Here is a 16,578-nt window from a genome sequence, read left to right as displayed (position 1 = left end):
CCACAGCGTGGTCGCTGATGAGTGGTGTAGGTCCACACCCGGGAACTGAACCCAGGCTGCTAAAGCAGAGTGCGCTGAACTTAACCACTAGGCCGTGGGGCTGGCCTCCTATTTGATTTTTTGATTTACAGAACTTTTACATTTTTATGTTATCCAGTCTTGTTCTTCGTTTGATTTCTCTAATTTTTTTGTGTTTTTGTGTTTAGAAGATCCTGTCCCTTCCTGAAATATGACAAATACTCCCTTTTTTCCTTATTTTTTAAAAATGGTTTTGTCAACCTACAAAAACAGAAACCAGTTTAAGAGGCAAAGCATTTATTTGGGATCACAGAATTACATTTTGGGGAGCACAAATTTAGGTAGAAACCCAGATAGTGTCCTGATTACAGGAGAGGGTCTTAGGGTTTTTATGGGAAGAAGGGAGGATGAGGTAAAGTTGTATTAAAGAAGAGTTCATTGGTGCTAGGTGAGGTAAGGCTAGGTTTGTACTTCACAGATTGGCCTGAGGTTCAATCATCAGGCAGAAGGCTAGACTTGTGCTTCAGTGATTGGCTGGTGATCCAGTCATCAGTCCAATCCAGTTCCATCAGTCCTTACAGACAAGAAAACCTCGTCCTTGCTGACTTCTTTGGAATGTTGGCGGTTTGGTTCAGTTTGGAAGATAAAGAAAACAATATATGCAAGGCAGTTCCTCTGAAATGGCTGCTCTGGCTCTATTTTAATATAGCTCCACTCATGTCATCTTTCACATTGTTCCCCTTTGGATCAAAATCTTTCTCTGAAAGCATCGCTGATCAAACACTGGAAAGCTTTGCTGATCGCCTATCAGAAAGCATTGCTGATCAGCCATCAAAGCATCATTGGTCCCTCGTCGCCAGGAAGGCTCATTCCTGGTATGTCATGTCTCACATAGGAGAGAAAGTGGTTTCCTTAGGAGCCATTAGGCCACATTTGGGCAACAGGAGTTCCAGAACAGAGTAAGGCTCTACCCGTCAAGTTCCTTTAGGGGTAAATATCTTCTGCAGTTCCTTGAAGTTTCTCATGTGAAGTTTCACAAACCTTAGTAATCATTTCAGAGCACTGAGTGATCAATATGTGAGTGATGTTTTTATAACGTCAAGCTATGCAGAGGAGACAAAGTTTTACAACAAGAATTCCTATATTAATAAACAAAATACTAAGTCCAAATGGGAGAGTAGACCTCCCATTGCCAGGAGGCAGTGCTTGAGGGCAGCCAGCGAAAGAGATCAAAAAACTACAAGAGGTCAGTGGGCAGTGCATTTAACCATTCAGTTTGTGCCCAAATTCTGTCTACTTCTGTCTCTACCTTGCCAGAGGTGTTTACCCAAGTAAAACAAGAGGTATTTACAACAGTTACAGATGTTACCTCTTAAATCTCTGGAGGTTTGATTAGTTAGGCAAAAAGTTATAGACACTTAGTACAATGAATTAGGGGAGGAATAGAGGAGAGATTGGTAATTAAATGTATTAAAGGATTTTCTAGATTCATGTACAGAATGAGTCTTCTGATGACAAACCCAGCAGTCAGATTTCCTCCTTTTGTAATAGATTGAGAGATGTGGATAAGAGTGTTATCTTTATAAGAAAGAGAGAGAGAAAATAAAGTAAGAAGCAACAGCAAGTAAAAGGTATACAGGCCTGGTTTGGCCATCGTGGAAAAACGGTCTGCCTCAGATGTTGGCAACTTCTTTTCCTAGTTAATTTGTTTTGGAAGCCTCCAGTGTTTGGACCAGATGTCAGGTGCAGACCTCTTTAAATGTGAGATGTATCTCTGAGGTTCGGTGCCTTCTAGTTCTGCAGCAGTGTCAGTGGTTAGGAGCACTTGGTAAGGTCCTTTCCAGTGGAGCTCTAGGGCTGTCTTCTTCTGATGTTGCTTCCAGAATAGGCTTGAGCATAAGACATTAGAGACTTAAAGTAGCTGGTCATAGTAGCGTAAGTAGCATACCAACAGACGCTGATCTTGCCAGTGACCATCCTGTGTGGGATCAGTTCCTGTTTTCCAAAGAGGGCTCTGTGAGCAGTCGGCGAGACCAAAGGCAATACCTTAGGCCAGGGGAGGCCAGTCTATAGGTGTATAACAAAACCTTAAAGACAGTTAACAGGACTAGAATCTAACATCTACAAAGGTGTAACATAATTTTTCTCTCCACAATTGCCCTTATTTTTTTTACCAAAGATAATCACAGTAAAATTAATTTGTTGATATTAAAAGCTTGGCCTGATTATTTATATAAGTGAAAATAAGAATATTCACTGAGAGTTTCTCAATTCTGGAGAGATCAGATAGGGAGGAAAAGTAAATGTTTCATCTTTGTTCACAAAGGTATATCTTACCAAATTGTTGATAGCTTAAGAGAAAAGATTTCTTTAAATCCGGAAAAGCAAAACATCAGAGCGTTCTTCTTGGTTCATGTAGTCCCATGTAATCAATTCTTTTTATTTACTTATTTTTATTTATTTATTTTTTTGTGAGGAAGATCAGCCCTGAGTTAACATTCATGCCAATCCTCCTCTTTTTGCTGAGGAAGACTGGCCCTGAGCTAACATCCATGCTCATCTTCCTCTACCTTATGTGGGACACCACCATAGCATGGCTTGACAAGCGGTGCGTTGGTGTGTGCCCAGGATCTGAACCCAGGCCGCCAGCAGCGGAGCGCACGCGCTTAACCACTGCGCCACCGGGCCGGCCCCCATGTGATCAATTCTTGATCTTAACCTTTTGTTAGCAGTTATATGAAGCCATCAATTTCTCCATTAGAGTTCTGTAATTTCTTACACAGTTCAGTTTTATGATCTGAAAGTTTATCAGAAAGCTGTATTCTAGTGTTATGAGAGGTTCGGGGATTCGATCGGAGACGTAAAAGAAACTTTCCACTCCAAACAAATGGACTGAAGGTATATTTTATTATATAGAGGATAGTAAAGGCGATAGTCCACAAACAGATCCGAATAGGTCAAATAATGAGGGAAAAAACATCAGCTCGACTGGAAAGGGAAAACATCCACATCCGCTGAGATAGCAGCAGGTCCGAATAGGTCATATAATAAGAGGGAAAAACATCAGATCGATCGGAAAGGGAAACACCAGATCGACTGAAGGGAAATGACACAAATCAACTGGAAAGAGAAACACCAGGTTGACCGAAAAGAGAACACATCAGATCAATTACTTCATATCAAATCAGTTACTTCACATCAATCAATTACTCACAATATCCACGCCCCACTGCCGGGAGAGTCCTGTCAATTGACGCGGCTGGGCAAGGATCACACGTCCTGGGCAAGGTGTCCCTTCCACAGGTGGAACTCTCACCGGGTCTCAGTCTCCAGCAGTTTATATAAGCAGTTACAGAGTTTACAGAGCAAGCATCCAGTGTTCCCATGCACAAATGGTTATCAGTGGCGTATGTGCATTGAGCCCCTTGGCTAATGTCCTAGCCCAGTAATTGTGTACGTGCATTGTTCTCTTTGGTTATCGTCTTAGCCTGGCACAGATGGCCAGTCCATCCCATGCTACGATGCTCCAAGAGCCTTGAAATGTTACAACTTGCAACTCTCTCCGTGGGAGAAGGGCCAGTTCCCACCACGCAGAAAGCAGCTTTTATATTTCTTTTTGTGCTGGTGGCTGTAGGTCAATGGAGCGGCCAAACATGGCTGTACTCATGTCAAGACATCTAGAGTAAGTGTCAGAGGCCTTGCCATGAATCTCTCTGAAGATGAAACATATTTGCAGAAGCATCAGAGTAAAACAATAAGTATATATAGATGATAAAAGACTTAAAATTATAATACAGTTAAATTATAATGCACTTAAAATTAAAAAGTTCACCTAAAAAACCTTTAATCTTACAACTATTTAGTTTACTTTGTTCTCAATAATTATATTTAGATTACCTACAAAAACTTCATGAGACAATAGACAAGGAAATTTGGTTATTTCTGTGACATGTAACATTTTAATATAACTAGAATTACAAGTGATAACATTCTATCTACCAGGACATATTAGAAGTTTTAAAAATTTCATATAATTTCTAAAATGCTTTTATTAATAACATATATGCATGCAAGGGTATCCATAAAGGAGGCCTAGAATTTGACAATGCTTCCCATGTAATTTAACATACCAAAAAAGCCTAATTAGTTTAATATTTCCCTTTTTACAAGAAGAGTGGTCAAAATCTTTGAGAAGTCCCAGGGGCCCACTGGAAATTCTCCAAGTTACTTTCAGGTCAAAAGAAAGCTTTTTTTTTTGAGTTTGAATTTTAGGAACTTTGTCAAAAATGTCAAAAGGTTTTAGAATGCTTGGTCAAATAGGATCATAGATCAGTATGAAACAATACTTAATTATCTATTTAACCAAAGTGACAATAAAAGATTTTCCGGCAAATAGAGAAATTTAAATAGTTGTAAGAAAACCCTTAACTATTGTGATTAAAGACCTGATAAAAACAATACAGGAAATTTATTTTGATGAAACATAAAATCCCTGCCTTTTTGGTAGACTACTCAAAGCCAAAAAAAAAAAAAAAAAACCTTTCATAATCTCTTTATCAAGAACAGACTAAAAGTCCAAGAAAACTGTCTTTTTAAGAAAGAAAGAAAACCAAATTCTAATTTGGCACTAGCTTACTTTTGATGTTAAAACTCATTTACTTACTTAAATTCATTTCAATCTCAGTCAACTTGACCCAACATAAAACTCTTTCCTCAGGGTTTCTCTTCCACAAATGTTCTATAACTTTGTTTTTTACATTCTGAGTTTCTGCCATGCCTTCCCTCCTTCCTAGTGCTTTAGGACAATTTACTTTCTTAGCAAAACAAACAAAAATATCTCCATTCCTTGATACCTTCTTTACTGAAAACACACATCTTACTTTCCTTGTATACAGAGATGTTTCCCTTGTTAATTTTTAGTAGCTTTAGGCACACATGTTAATTAGAATTCTTAACCTTTTGAAGCCTTAATTTTTAGTGAAAACTAAGAAGTAAGCAATTATGAATTGTACTTTACGTTAGCATTCTGTGGATTGGTGGAGTTATAAATACTTTCTAGAAATGTGCTTTCTCATAGAAAATTTCGCAGCATGGCACAAAACGTATTTATTAATAAACCCAAATATTTTAACTTTTTCTGTGATAAGAAGCCAAAAGTAGATAAACCTATGTTTAGTAATTAATGTCTAATATTTTATTGTGTTTGGAAATGATCTAGATACTCAATAAGTTTTGATCATTGATCTTAATTTAGCAAAACTCTAAGATTTCAAGTTACCAAAAGGTTTTGAAGTTATTTTTAAGTACATATATCATAACACATAGTTATTCTTAAAAAGTTCACGTAAAAACCCTTTACTCTTACTTCAACTATTTAGTTTACTTTGTTCTCAATAATTATGTTTAAATTACCTACAAAAACTTCCTGAGACAATAGACAAAGTCAGCCATCAATTTTTTGTTGCCAAATTTTGTAATGTAAATTTGTTTGATTTTTGGTAAACCTAGGTAGAACAAAAGTTTTGTATTTAATGCTTATAACTCTGAAGACAACAAACTTAAATTAGCTTTAATACCAAATATTTTCCTAGATCACATGAACTGAAATTCATTTGGGTTAATTTCTATTACATTTAGAAATAATTTGTATAAGTGCTTTAAGCCAATTAAATAGAGCTCTTTAGAAATTATACTATCCAGAGGTAGAAAAATATCACACATATATAACATGCATATATATAGACACACATACATAGACAGCCCATAGCTATTGTTTTAAAATTACTGCCATGAATCAGGTACAGTAATACAGAGCTCCCTAGTCATGAAAGAATAATTGAATCCAAATTTTGTTTCTGGCAGATTATCTGCTTAGATGGCTGAAGCTTTTTCTACTAATATTTGTGGAGAACACACTTGAGATGCTAGATTTTGGGCAAATGTGCTTCTGTAGACATTTTTCTTTTCTTTTTCCTTCAGTCTTAGGAATTGGTGGTGGTCTAGATAAGAGTTCCCAGAGAGGTTACACGCTTTTTGAGATAAATAGGAGTGTTTTGGGAATGGGTGGAATCTGAACTGCCTCTAGAGCTGCGTTTCCAGTTTTGCAAAGATTTGTAAGATATGGAAGATTGCTCTCAATTCCTCAGAAATGGGGTTGTAACTTAGATGGCATTTTAGGTTGATCCAGCTGTCCAACTACATCATTCCTAATTTGCTTCTTTCTCTCTGGGTACATAGATTTATTTTAACGTAGGATAGAAGGCCTGTAAAAAAAATTCCTATCAGGCTGTGATTTCAGCTTCCAATTTGGACAAATTTCTGATCATAAGTTACTAAGTCCTTTCAAATATGAGGTTTCCGCCAGGACAAACAGTAAATATTCCTGGCAGTATCATAAACAGCTCCATTAATTTTTAATTTTGGTTTCTCCTTGACTGTTTAAGGGAATACCATAGCAGTTTACCAGAAAAATCTCTCAGAGTCTTGTTAACTCTGGAGGGAGCTCATATAGGGGCCTTCCTTCTAAGGTAGATATGGAGGTGTCTGGAAAGCCATTAACTTAACAGACTTTTCTATAGTCTTTTCTTTTAGGTACCTGTTATGTCTTAATTTTTATCAGGTTTTGTAACAAAATTTTAGTAAGGCTATTTTGGAATTTTGAAGCCTTTACTTTTAAGTGCACTTCTTAAATGATCTTTTCTAATTGGAACATTCCTTCTAATGGCCAGTGTAATTCCTCTGAGGCTGACAGAAGCTCGGTAGGACCCTAGCAGCAAATGGAGTTCAATTCACACTCCTGTGCAGCCATATTTGACTGCCAATGGGATGCAACCTGCATTTTTTTCTGACCATGTTTTGGGACCTCCAAACTGATGGTTACCAAGCCAAGCTCTCAGGACACTAAACAAGCTTAGTAAGATTTTTCTGCTTTTTGTAAATATTTATAGCTTCCAAGACCGCAGTTTTAAGCAGGTGTGCTGGAAGATGGCGTGCTTGACTCTTTCAAAATTAAAGATTGCATTTAATTTGTCTAGTCCGAGCTTCTAAAATCTATTGAGCAAAAAGACAAGTTTTGGAAGCTCAGAGGAGCCCCAGAGTGTCCACTGTCATTTTAAGTTATCTTTAGTATTACTGGTCCACTGGGACAGAAATTTACACGAGGAAGGACCATTGTTTTTAAATATAAAACCAGCTGGAGGGACGAACTTCTTGGGAAACTTTAGAAAATGAAAGTTCCATGGTAAAGAAGAGTGTGCAAACAAAAATGAGAATAGGAAAATCACTTCATTTGGTTAGAGCACTCCCGACCAAGGAAAAATGCTGAGGGAGTCCCCTCTTGCAGCAATGGCCATCATGCTGGCACTGAGATAATAGTTTCCTGGGCACTCGCCCCCCCATCCCCCAAAAAAGGCACTGACTTCAACCAAAGGGAGGGAGGTTGGAGCCTGAGAGGTTCCATCATCAGCAGAGTTGGCTGTCTGTGGAAGCAGCTGAGCGTACAAGGGGGCTTGTATGGGTGCCACACCTGTTTCTGGGGGACGCCAGTCTACAAAGGTGAGATTACTTCAGATCCCACTTCTGACACCATATGTCAACCTACAAAAACAGACACCAGTTTAAGAGGCAAAGCCTTTATTTCGGATCAGAGAATTGCAATTCAGGGAGCCCAGGTTCAGGTAGAAACTCAAATAATGTCCCGATTACAGGAGAGGGGCTTTCACAGTTTTATTTACACTTAACTGTTTATTCCTTGTAGAGTTTATACAGATAACTACCTTTTATCTCACCCCTTTGTGTGTGTTTAAAGAAATGTGTGTTTGCTACAGAAAATTTGGAAAACAAAATTACAGGGAAGAAAATTAGTATTATTCACAATCCTGTAACCCGGAGAGCTACTGTGGATACTGTGGCCTATAGCCTTTCAATACTGTGTGTGTGCATGTGAATACATAACCAAATGGAATTCACTGTGAATTTGTATTTTCCCACCTCAGCACATAATGGGGAGGTTTCCATGCTATTCAGTACTTTTCTATGCTATTTATGATATTGCCTAGAGCCATTGTAATCATGGATTGTTCCCAGTTTTTTAATTAAAAAAGCTACAGTGTACATCTTTACAAATGAATATTTGTCCTTAGGATAAATTTCTGCAATTCACTTTCCAAGTAATCATAATTTAGAGGTTTTTGAAAAGGTATTTCCCAATTATTCCTCAGAGGAACCATATGAATTTCACTAGTAGTTTCACTTTCATGGGTAGCATGTGAGAGTCTCTATTCCCAGAATGCATCTTCACCAATTTTAAGTGTTAGTTGAAAAACACCTACTAATTCAATAGATGAAAAATTTCTCCTTTTAAACTTACATTTCTTTAATTACTAGTGAGTGTGGACATTTACAAAGCACATCTATAGGTCGTTCATATTTACTTTTTAGTAAACTGCCTGCTTGTTTTTCCTTTGCCCATTTTTGCATTGGGTTTATTTTTGTTTTTTTTTTGTTTTGTTTTTGCTTGAGGAAGATTAGCCCTGAGCTAACATATGTGCCGATCTTCCTCTATTTTTTGTATGTGGGATGCCTCCAGAGCATGGCTGACGAGTGGAGTAGGTCTGCGCCCAGCATCCAAACCTGCGAATCCAGAGCACTCAAGTGGAATGCACAGAACTTGAACCACTCGGCCTCAGGCTGGCCCCTGCATTGTTTTTATTTTAAGTAATTGACTGCCTATCAGGTTAATTGCAAACATTTTCCTCCCAATTGGCCTTTAATAGTGCTTAAGGTGTTTTTTGTCATGAAGAATTTTAAGTTTAGTCTAATTGCATATTTTAACCTGGCCTCTTGGTTTTTGTCATGCTTGAAACAGAAACAAGTGGAGTCGTTGATGCTCTGCAGACCTAATGAATTCAGTAAAGTTAGGAGTAATTGTTACGTAAATAAAAAGAAGTTACTCTGTTTTTGTTGCTTAGCAATTGAAAAACTCAAATAAGCAAACCAAGGTCTTTACTAAAATTGATATAGAAGGTACATTGTCTACTGAAAAGTCACTTTTTATTGTGAAAGGTAGGAAACAGCCTGGAAAGTAATGGCTATGATTTTTTTTGGTGAGTTATTTTTATACGACAGTGCTGTTTATTATTAACAAATACTTGGATAATATATAATTTACAAAATGGTTGTTGCATGTAAAATGTTTGGAGAAGACTGTTTGGCATGGTTCCTTCTGGCCCTAGCTTTCTGTAAGGATGTGGGTACTATGTTGCATACATTTTTGAACTTTCGGATTCGGGTGTTTTCACCAGTAGTGCAGGTGGTCTCAGGCTGGGCTAACCAGTATGGCAGGTGAACTGGCCTCTGTTTCCAGTTTTACCAAATAGAAATTGCATGCTGTACTTAATTACCTTCAAATACTCTAAATCAGGGCCATTTCTTTTCTGTTTATGGACTGGAAGTAAGAGCTACCAACACATGACATTCCGCATATTTGGTGCTAGAGGCCTTAACCTCGGAAGGAAATATATTTGTTTGTCTCGGTTCTTGGTCATTATAATGTAAAGTGTATAAGCTCAGGCATTTTATTTTGTTTATAAACCAGGGCCTAGAATAGTGCTTCCCACATAGTTACCCAATAAACATATGTTGAATGAATAGATAAACTGTATAATAAACAGTAACTTTAACTTCAGTAAACCACATCAGCTGAAATCTGGGGAACTAGAGGAAGAACCTTCTAAATGAGGTCATTGTTTCTAAATGTATTCTCAAGAATATGTCTCAGGAGGTCTGGGATGTCAGCCCTGGAAATCATTCTTGAGGGTTTTATGATCCCCGGCTTTGTTTCTACTTCTAATTCTTTGGTAGATCTGTATCCTTTGCTGCATTTAGTGAATCTCATAAAGCTTCATCTTCATCTTTCTCTTCTGAATTCATAGCTTTCTTTAACCTTGTGGATGACATCCAAGGGAGTGCTTATTAGTCCCTTAGATTATCTTGGTGTTGAAGATTTGTCAACTTTAGATATACTTGCTTTTTGGCTTTTAAAAATTATAACCATTAATGGGGCAAAATTGTTGTAAGGGAGACCCAGGAGAGCTAATGGTATAGTTCCAATCTGAGTTTGAAGGCCTGAGAACCAGGAGAGCTGATAGTGTAAGTTCCTGTCTGAGTTTGAAGGCAGAGGAAGATCAGTATCCCAGCTCAAAGACAGCCAGAGAGAGAATTCTTTCTTATGCTGCCTTTTTGTTCTATTCAGGCCTTCAACAGATTGGATGATGCCCACCCACACAGAGAGGGCTTGCTTTACTCTGTCTAGGATTCAAATGTTCATCTCATCGAGAAACACCCTCACAGACTCACTCAGAAATAATGTTTGACCAAATAACTGGGTACCCTGCAGCCCCGTCAAGTTGACACATAAAATTAACCATCACAAGTCCACTCCTCGTCAGCTTGGCACCCATTTGCGTCATCTCCTTAAATCATACTTCAGAGTCATGAGTCCACCTAACGTGATACAACTATCCTGTGTACAACTGAAAACACACTAACCCCATCCCCAGAATAGGAGGTAAAGTTCTTGAGTGATGTTTACTCTTCTCCTTGATATCCCATAACTTAAATACTATGTTTTAAAATTAATAATACTTATATACTATGATATAAAGTCAATAAATACGTCTTATTTTACGTGACAAGGGAATAAGAGAGGGAAGAAAATGTCAGCCTACAAAAGCAGAAACCAGTTTAAGAGGCAAAGCGTTTATTTGAGATCAAAGAATTGCAATTTGGGGAGCACAGATTCAGGTAGAAACCGAAATAATGTCTCGATTACAGGAGAGGGGCTTAGGCTTTTTATGGGAAAAGGGGAGGAAGGTGAGGTGAGTTGTGTTGAAGAAGAGTTCATTGGTGCTAGGTAAGGTAAGGCTAGGTTTGTACTTCATAGATTGGCTTTAGGTTCAATCATCAGGCAAAAGGCTAGACTTGTACTTCAGTGATTGGTTAGCAATCTGGTCTTCAGCAAAGTCCAGTTCATCAATTCTTGCAGACAAGATAACCTTGTCCCTACGGACTTCTTTGAAATGTTGGTGGTTTGGTCCAGTTTGGAAGATAAAGAACTAAGACGCACAAGGCAATTCCTCTGAACTGGCTTCTTTGGCTCTGTTTTAATATGGCTCCACGTGTGTCATCTTTCACAAAAACAAAGATAATTTGCCTAATATATATATGTATACACACATACCCATGTACAAACATAGTCATAACAAGCTAAGGAGGAAATCCTCATGACAATTACAGTCCTCATTTCTGTAACTGGTCACCTGGTCATAGCTGGTATTTATAATTACCTTCTTCCACTAGCTATTCTGTATTCTCTTTGCCTTCAGCAAGTGTCTCAGCTGGTTGTGGCTCTTTACCTGGTAGGATGACCCAGATCTTCATTCCTGAAGGGTCTAGGCCATTAGTAATCCTGCCTAGATTGAGTTGTTATAGTTTTCCATTGACCGCAGTCACAGGACACGGAAATACTAAGAGACGCTCCAAGAGATCTCCTGTATTCCAGACATATTCTTCTTTACCTCCATTGTGGAATCATAGTCCAATTTCCCCTTGGTAGTCAGGATCAATCACCCCAGCCAGCACAGTAGCTCCCTTTCTTGATGGTTTATTTAGAGGCATCAGGAGCCCAAAGTGGCTGAGTGGCAGAATCATTGTTGTGTCTCCTGGTGGGAGCATTCCTCTGTTTGGAACCAAAACCTCTGGGCCAGCAGAACATAAGGTCACAGGAACAGGAAGCAAAAATTTTGCTAGTGGGTGACTAGGGGTAATGGTGAGTGGTGCCACTCCTGTTTCTACCCCTTGATTCCTGGAATTTGGGAGTATACTGGCTATAGGAGAAACACCACCATATATTCAATGCAGACTCAGAGCATATACAACCTTCTGGAAAACCTTGCCCCAGCCCTGCAAGGTGGTGCCACCTAGCTGGCACTGTACCTGAGTCTTCAGAAGGCCATTCCACCATTCTGTCAAGCCAGCTGCTTCAGGATGCTGGGGAAGATGGCAAGACCAGTGAATTCCAAGAGCATGGGCCCATTGTAGCGCTTCTTTTGCTGTGAAGTGAGTTACTTGATCAGAAGCAATGCTGTGTGGAATGCCGTGATGGGGGATAAGTTCCACGGATGGTAGTTTTGGCAGAAGCTTTGCATGCAGGGAAGGCAAATATGTATCCAGAGTAAGCGTCTGTTTCAGTAAGGACACAACACTACACCTTCCATGATGGAAGTGGTCTAGTGCAATCAACCCCTGCCACCAGGTAGCTGGCTGATCGCCCAAGGGAATGGTGCCATATTGGGCGCTTAGTGTTGGTCTCTGCTGTTAACAGATTGGGCACTCAGTGGCCATGACCAGATCGGCTTTGGTAAGTGGAAGTCTATGGTGCTGAGTGCATGCATATCCTCCACCCTTGCCATGAGCCCATTGGGTGATGAGAGGGGTGGCTGGGGCAAGAGGCTGACTGGTATTGACAGACCTGGTTGTCTGCCCACTTGATTATTAAAATTCTCGTCTGCTGAGGCCCCCCTTTGATGAGCAGGCACATGGGATACAAATATCTTCACATTTTTTTTTCCCATTTGTTGAAGTCTATCTGCATACCTCTTCCTCACATTTCCTTGTTACCAATTTTCCAATCATCTTCCTTCCAAGTCCCTGACCATCCAGCCAAACCATTGGCCACAGCCAATGAATCAGTATATAATCACACATCTGACCATTTTTCCTTCCAAGCAAAGTGAACAACCAGGTGCATTGCTGGGAGTTCTGCTCACTAGGGGTATTTCCCTTCACCACTGTCCTTTAGGGATGTCCCAGAAAGGTGCTGCATTAGTGCTGCAGCGGTCCACTTTCAGGTGGTGCCTGCATATCGTGGCCATCTGTAAACCAGGCCCGAGACTTCTCTTCCTCTGTCAGCTGATCATAGGAAACTCCCCATGAGGCCATAGGTGCAGGCTGGGAGAGAGAAGGCAATACAGCAGGAGTGGGGACCGTGAGAATTTGGGCCACTTCTTCATGTAACTTTTGCCTTCAGGGCCTGCTTGGGCCTGATCATATATATACCACTTCCATTTGATGATGCAGTGTTGCTGTGCATCCCAACTTTATGGCTTGGTGGGTCAGATAACACCCAGTTCACAATGGGCAGCTCAGGTTATATGGTAACTTGGTGGCCCCTGGTCAAGCATTAAGTGTCTGCTAAGGCCTGGTAGCAGGCTAAGAGCCGTTTCTCAAAAGAAGAGTAGTTAATCCGTGGAGGATGGCAGAGCCTTACTCCGACATTCTAAGTGCCTGCACTGCGGTTCACATATAGGGGCCTGCCAAAGATTCCAGACAACATCCCTGTCTGCCACTGAAACCTCAAGCACCATTGGAGCTGCTGGATCATATGGCCCAAGGGCAGAACAGCTTGCACAGCATCCTGGACCTGTTGCAGTGCTTTCTCTTTTCCTGGGCCCCACTCAAAACGAGCAGTTTTTCTTGTCACTCAGTAAATGAACCAGAGTAACACCCCCAAACAAGGAATATGTTGCCTCCAAAATCCAAAGAGACCCACTAGGCATTGTGCTTCTTTTTTGGTTGTAAGAGAGGCCAGACTCAACAACTTATCCTTCATCTTAGGATATCTCAACGTGCTCTTCAACACTGGACTCCTAGAAATTTCACTGAGGTAGAAGGCCCCTGAATTTTTGTTGGATTTATTTCCCACCCTCTGACATGAAAATGTCTTACCAATAACTCTAGAGTAGTTGCTACTTCTTGCTCACTGGGTCCAGTCAGCAAAATGTTGCCAATATACCCGGCCAGTGTGATATCTTGTGCAAGGGACAGAGAATCAATGTACTTGTGAATTCATTTATGACATAGAGCTGGAGAGTTGATATACCCCTGAGGTAGCGCAGTGAAGGTGCATTGCTGGCCTTGCCAGCTGAAAGCAGACCTCCTCTGGTGGGCCTAATGGGCAGGGATGGAGAAAAAAGCATTTGTTGCATCAGTAGCCACATACCAGGTACCAGGAGATGTGTTAATTTACTCAAGCAATGAATCCATATCTGGTACAACAGCTGCAGTTGGAGTTACCACCTGGTTAAGCTTATAATAATCCACTGTCATTCTCCAAGATCCATTTGTCTTGGGGGTGTGAGAATCACCACCCCTGCATCTTTCAAGTCCTTGATGGTGGCACTAATCTCTGCATTCCCTTCAGGGATGCAGTACTTTTGGTTTACTGTTTTCCTAGTTAGAGGCAGTTCTGGTGGCTTCCACTTGGCCTTTCCCACTATAATTGCCCTCACTGTGGAGATTCTTCCAGCTTCTGACTATGTCTATTCCAATTATGCGTTCTGGAACTGGAACTGCAGAGTGGGTTCAGGGACCCACTATAAGACATGTGAGACCTGAGCTAAAACTCCGTTGACCACCTAACTTCCATAAGCCCCTATTCTGATTGGTGGACCACAGTGACGTTTTGGGTCTCCTGGAATTAGTGTCAGTTCAGAGCCAGTGTTTAGTAGTCCCCAGAAAGTCTGATTATTTTCTTTACCCTAATGTGGTTTTATCATCCTTATTTATTTGTCAATCATTTACCATTTTGTGACATTTATGAGATTTTTTTGGAATTGTTATTTGTCTTTTTTTGTTAAACCTTTCGTGAATTTCTGCTCAATTCTTTGAGGGCTCAGATTAGTCTTAAATTCTTGATGTCTCTTGGAGCACCTCTTCCAGTACTTTCACACTGGAAATGTTCAATAAAGATTCATTGATTGAATGAATAAAAGTTATTAATTGGATCATTAGGAATACTTTGGTAAAAAAACTTAATTTGAAAAGAAATTTAATGGCTTATCCTATAAAATTGTCAGTATGGATGTTTTTGATCAATTGTGCCTTTAATGGGTAAATCATATATGGATTGGAGGCTAAAATATGTGTCGATAATGCTTTAGTATGTGTAAATATATTTAGTTTGTCTTAAATACAGTGTTTGGATTTTGCACACTTGGGTTTGAGATGTTACATGTTAACCATATTCCTTGGAATGCCACTTCACTTCTCTGGGCCAGAATTTAGTAACATAAAAAAATAAAATATTAATCTTAGTTCTAAATCTCTGTATCGTGTAGCAAGATGTGTCTCTGTCTACAATGAGAATATGACTAAAACAGCTTGAAAAATGTGATACACAAAATTGGGTACTGGAGGTGGAGTGAGGCAGGATGGTGATCCTCTGGTCATTGACAGTTTTAGCTGGGGGTCTTTGTCACTTGTCAGCTGGATGCTGTGAGGCATGTCCCATCATTTGCTCATTGTGAGCCATGACATGCCAGCAACTACAGTTTATTGTAGGATGGTACAAAGGGGAAGAGATGACAAATTAAAATTGTAGCTAAAATTTGTATTGTTATTTTTATTGTTATAATTAAAATAGGAAAAGGGTAAAAAAATGCATAAAAAAAGAAAGTATCTATTTGCGTTCACTTTCTGTATCTTGTATACTGTTAAAAAATTCGTAGAAAAATTTTACAAATTTTATGAAACTCTTAAGTTCCATAAATTGAAAAACAATGATATAACTGCTCAATGAGTTTTCTTTTTGGAGTGATGAAAGTGTTTTGGAACTAGATGAAAGTAGTGGTTGCACAGTGTTGTGAATGCGCTAAATGCCACTGAATTATTCACTCTAAAGTGGTAATTTTATGTAATGTGAACTTAAAATAAAAACCAAACAACATGCGTCTTTGGAAGGTAGGAGAATGATGGAATTAAAGTTGTAGCCTTAAAGTCAGAAAATAATACTTCAGTTTTTGAGGTATTTTTCCCCAGTGGAGCCCAATTTTTGCTAAGCTGTCCATAACTGATTTCTGACCAGAGAGAGATGCACATTTATAACATGACTGCCCAGTTTGAGATTCAGTCTGTTAAGAGATAACTACAATGAATCTATCTGACTAGTCTTTGCAAGGTATGTGTGCTTTATTTTGATTTGTCAACAAGAATAGACAATATGCTGTTTTGGACATTGTGAAGAAACAATCCAGAACCCATCTTTGTTTTATCCATTTTCAAGTCCCACAGAAGATCAAAAAAAAAAAACAAACTTTTAGATTATAAGAAATGAAACTTAAAAAAAAAGAAAAATAAGTATTATATTTACTTATGTATAAATATTAAAAGTCAGTCCTTAATAAATTTTAAAGTACTATTGTTAGGTAAATGTTATTAACAATTTCTAGTTAATTGGTCTCAGTAGTTCAATCATTTATTATAATGTGCATTACTATATTTATTGGATATTTATTGTGATATCATTTATAATAGTAAAAATAAGAAACAATCTAAGCCTTCAAGGTAGGAAATTTGCTTAATTAAATTTTGGTAGATCCAAACAGTGGAGTGCTTTTTTTGGCTGTTATAGATGATGATGTAGATGAGTATTTGTTGATGTAGAAAGATGTTGAAAAATATGTTTTTCTCTAGGTGGTAGGATTATATGATATGAATTTTTTT

The 16,578-nt window shown here is 38.9% G+C and overlaps 1 protein-coding gene across 3 annotated transcripts in view; it reads left to right on the top strand.

The window, feature by feature from the left end:
- Positions 1-16,578, top strand: part of LMBR1 (limb development membrane protein 1) — a 162,929-nt gene that overhangs the window by 41,182 nt on the left and 105,169 nt on the right. The gene's annotated exons all lie outside the window — the stretch shown is intronic.

Source organism: Ceratotherium simum, chromosome 1, assembly GCF_057802395.1.
Source record: "Ceratotherium simum simum isolate JZ-2026a chromosome 1, ASM5780239v1, whole genome shotgun sequence".
NCBI lineage: Eukaryota > Metazoa > Chordata > Mammalia > Perissodactyla > Rhinocerotidae > Ceratotherium > Ceratotherium simum.
This window is presented reverse-complemented; position numbering and strand designations above follow the sequence as displayed.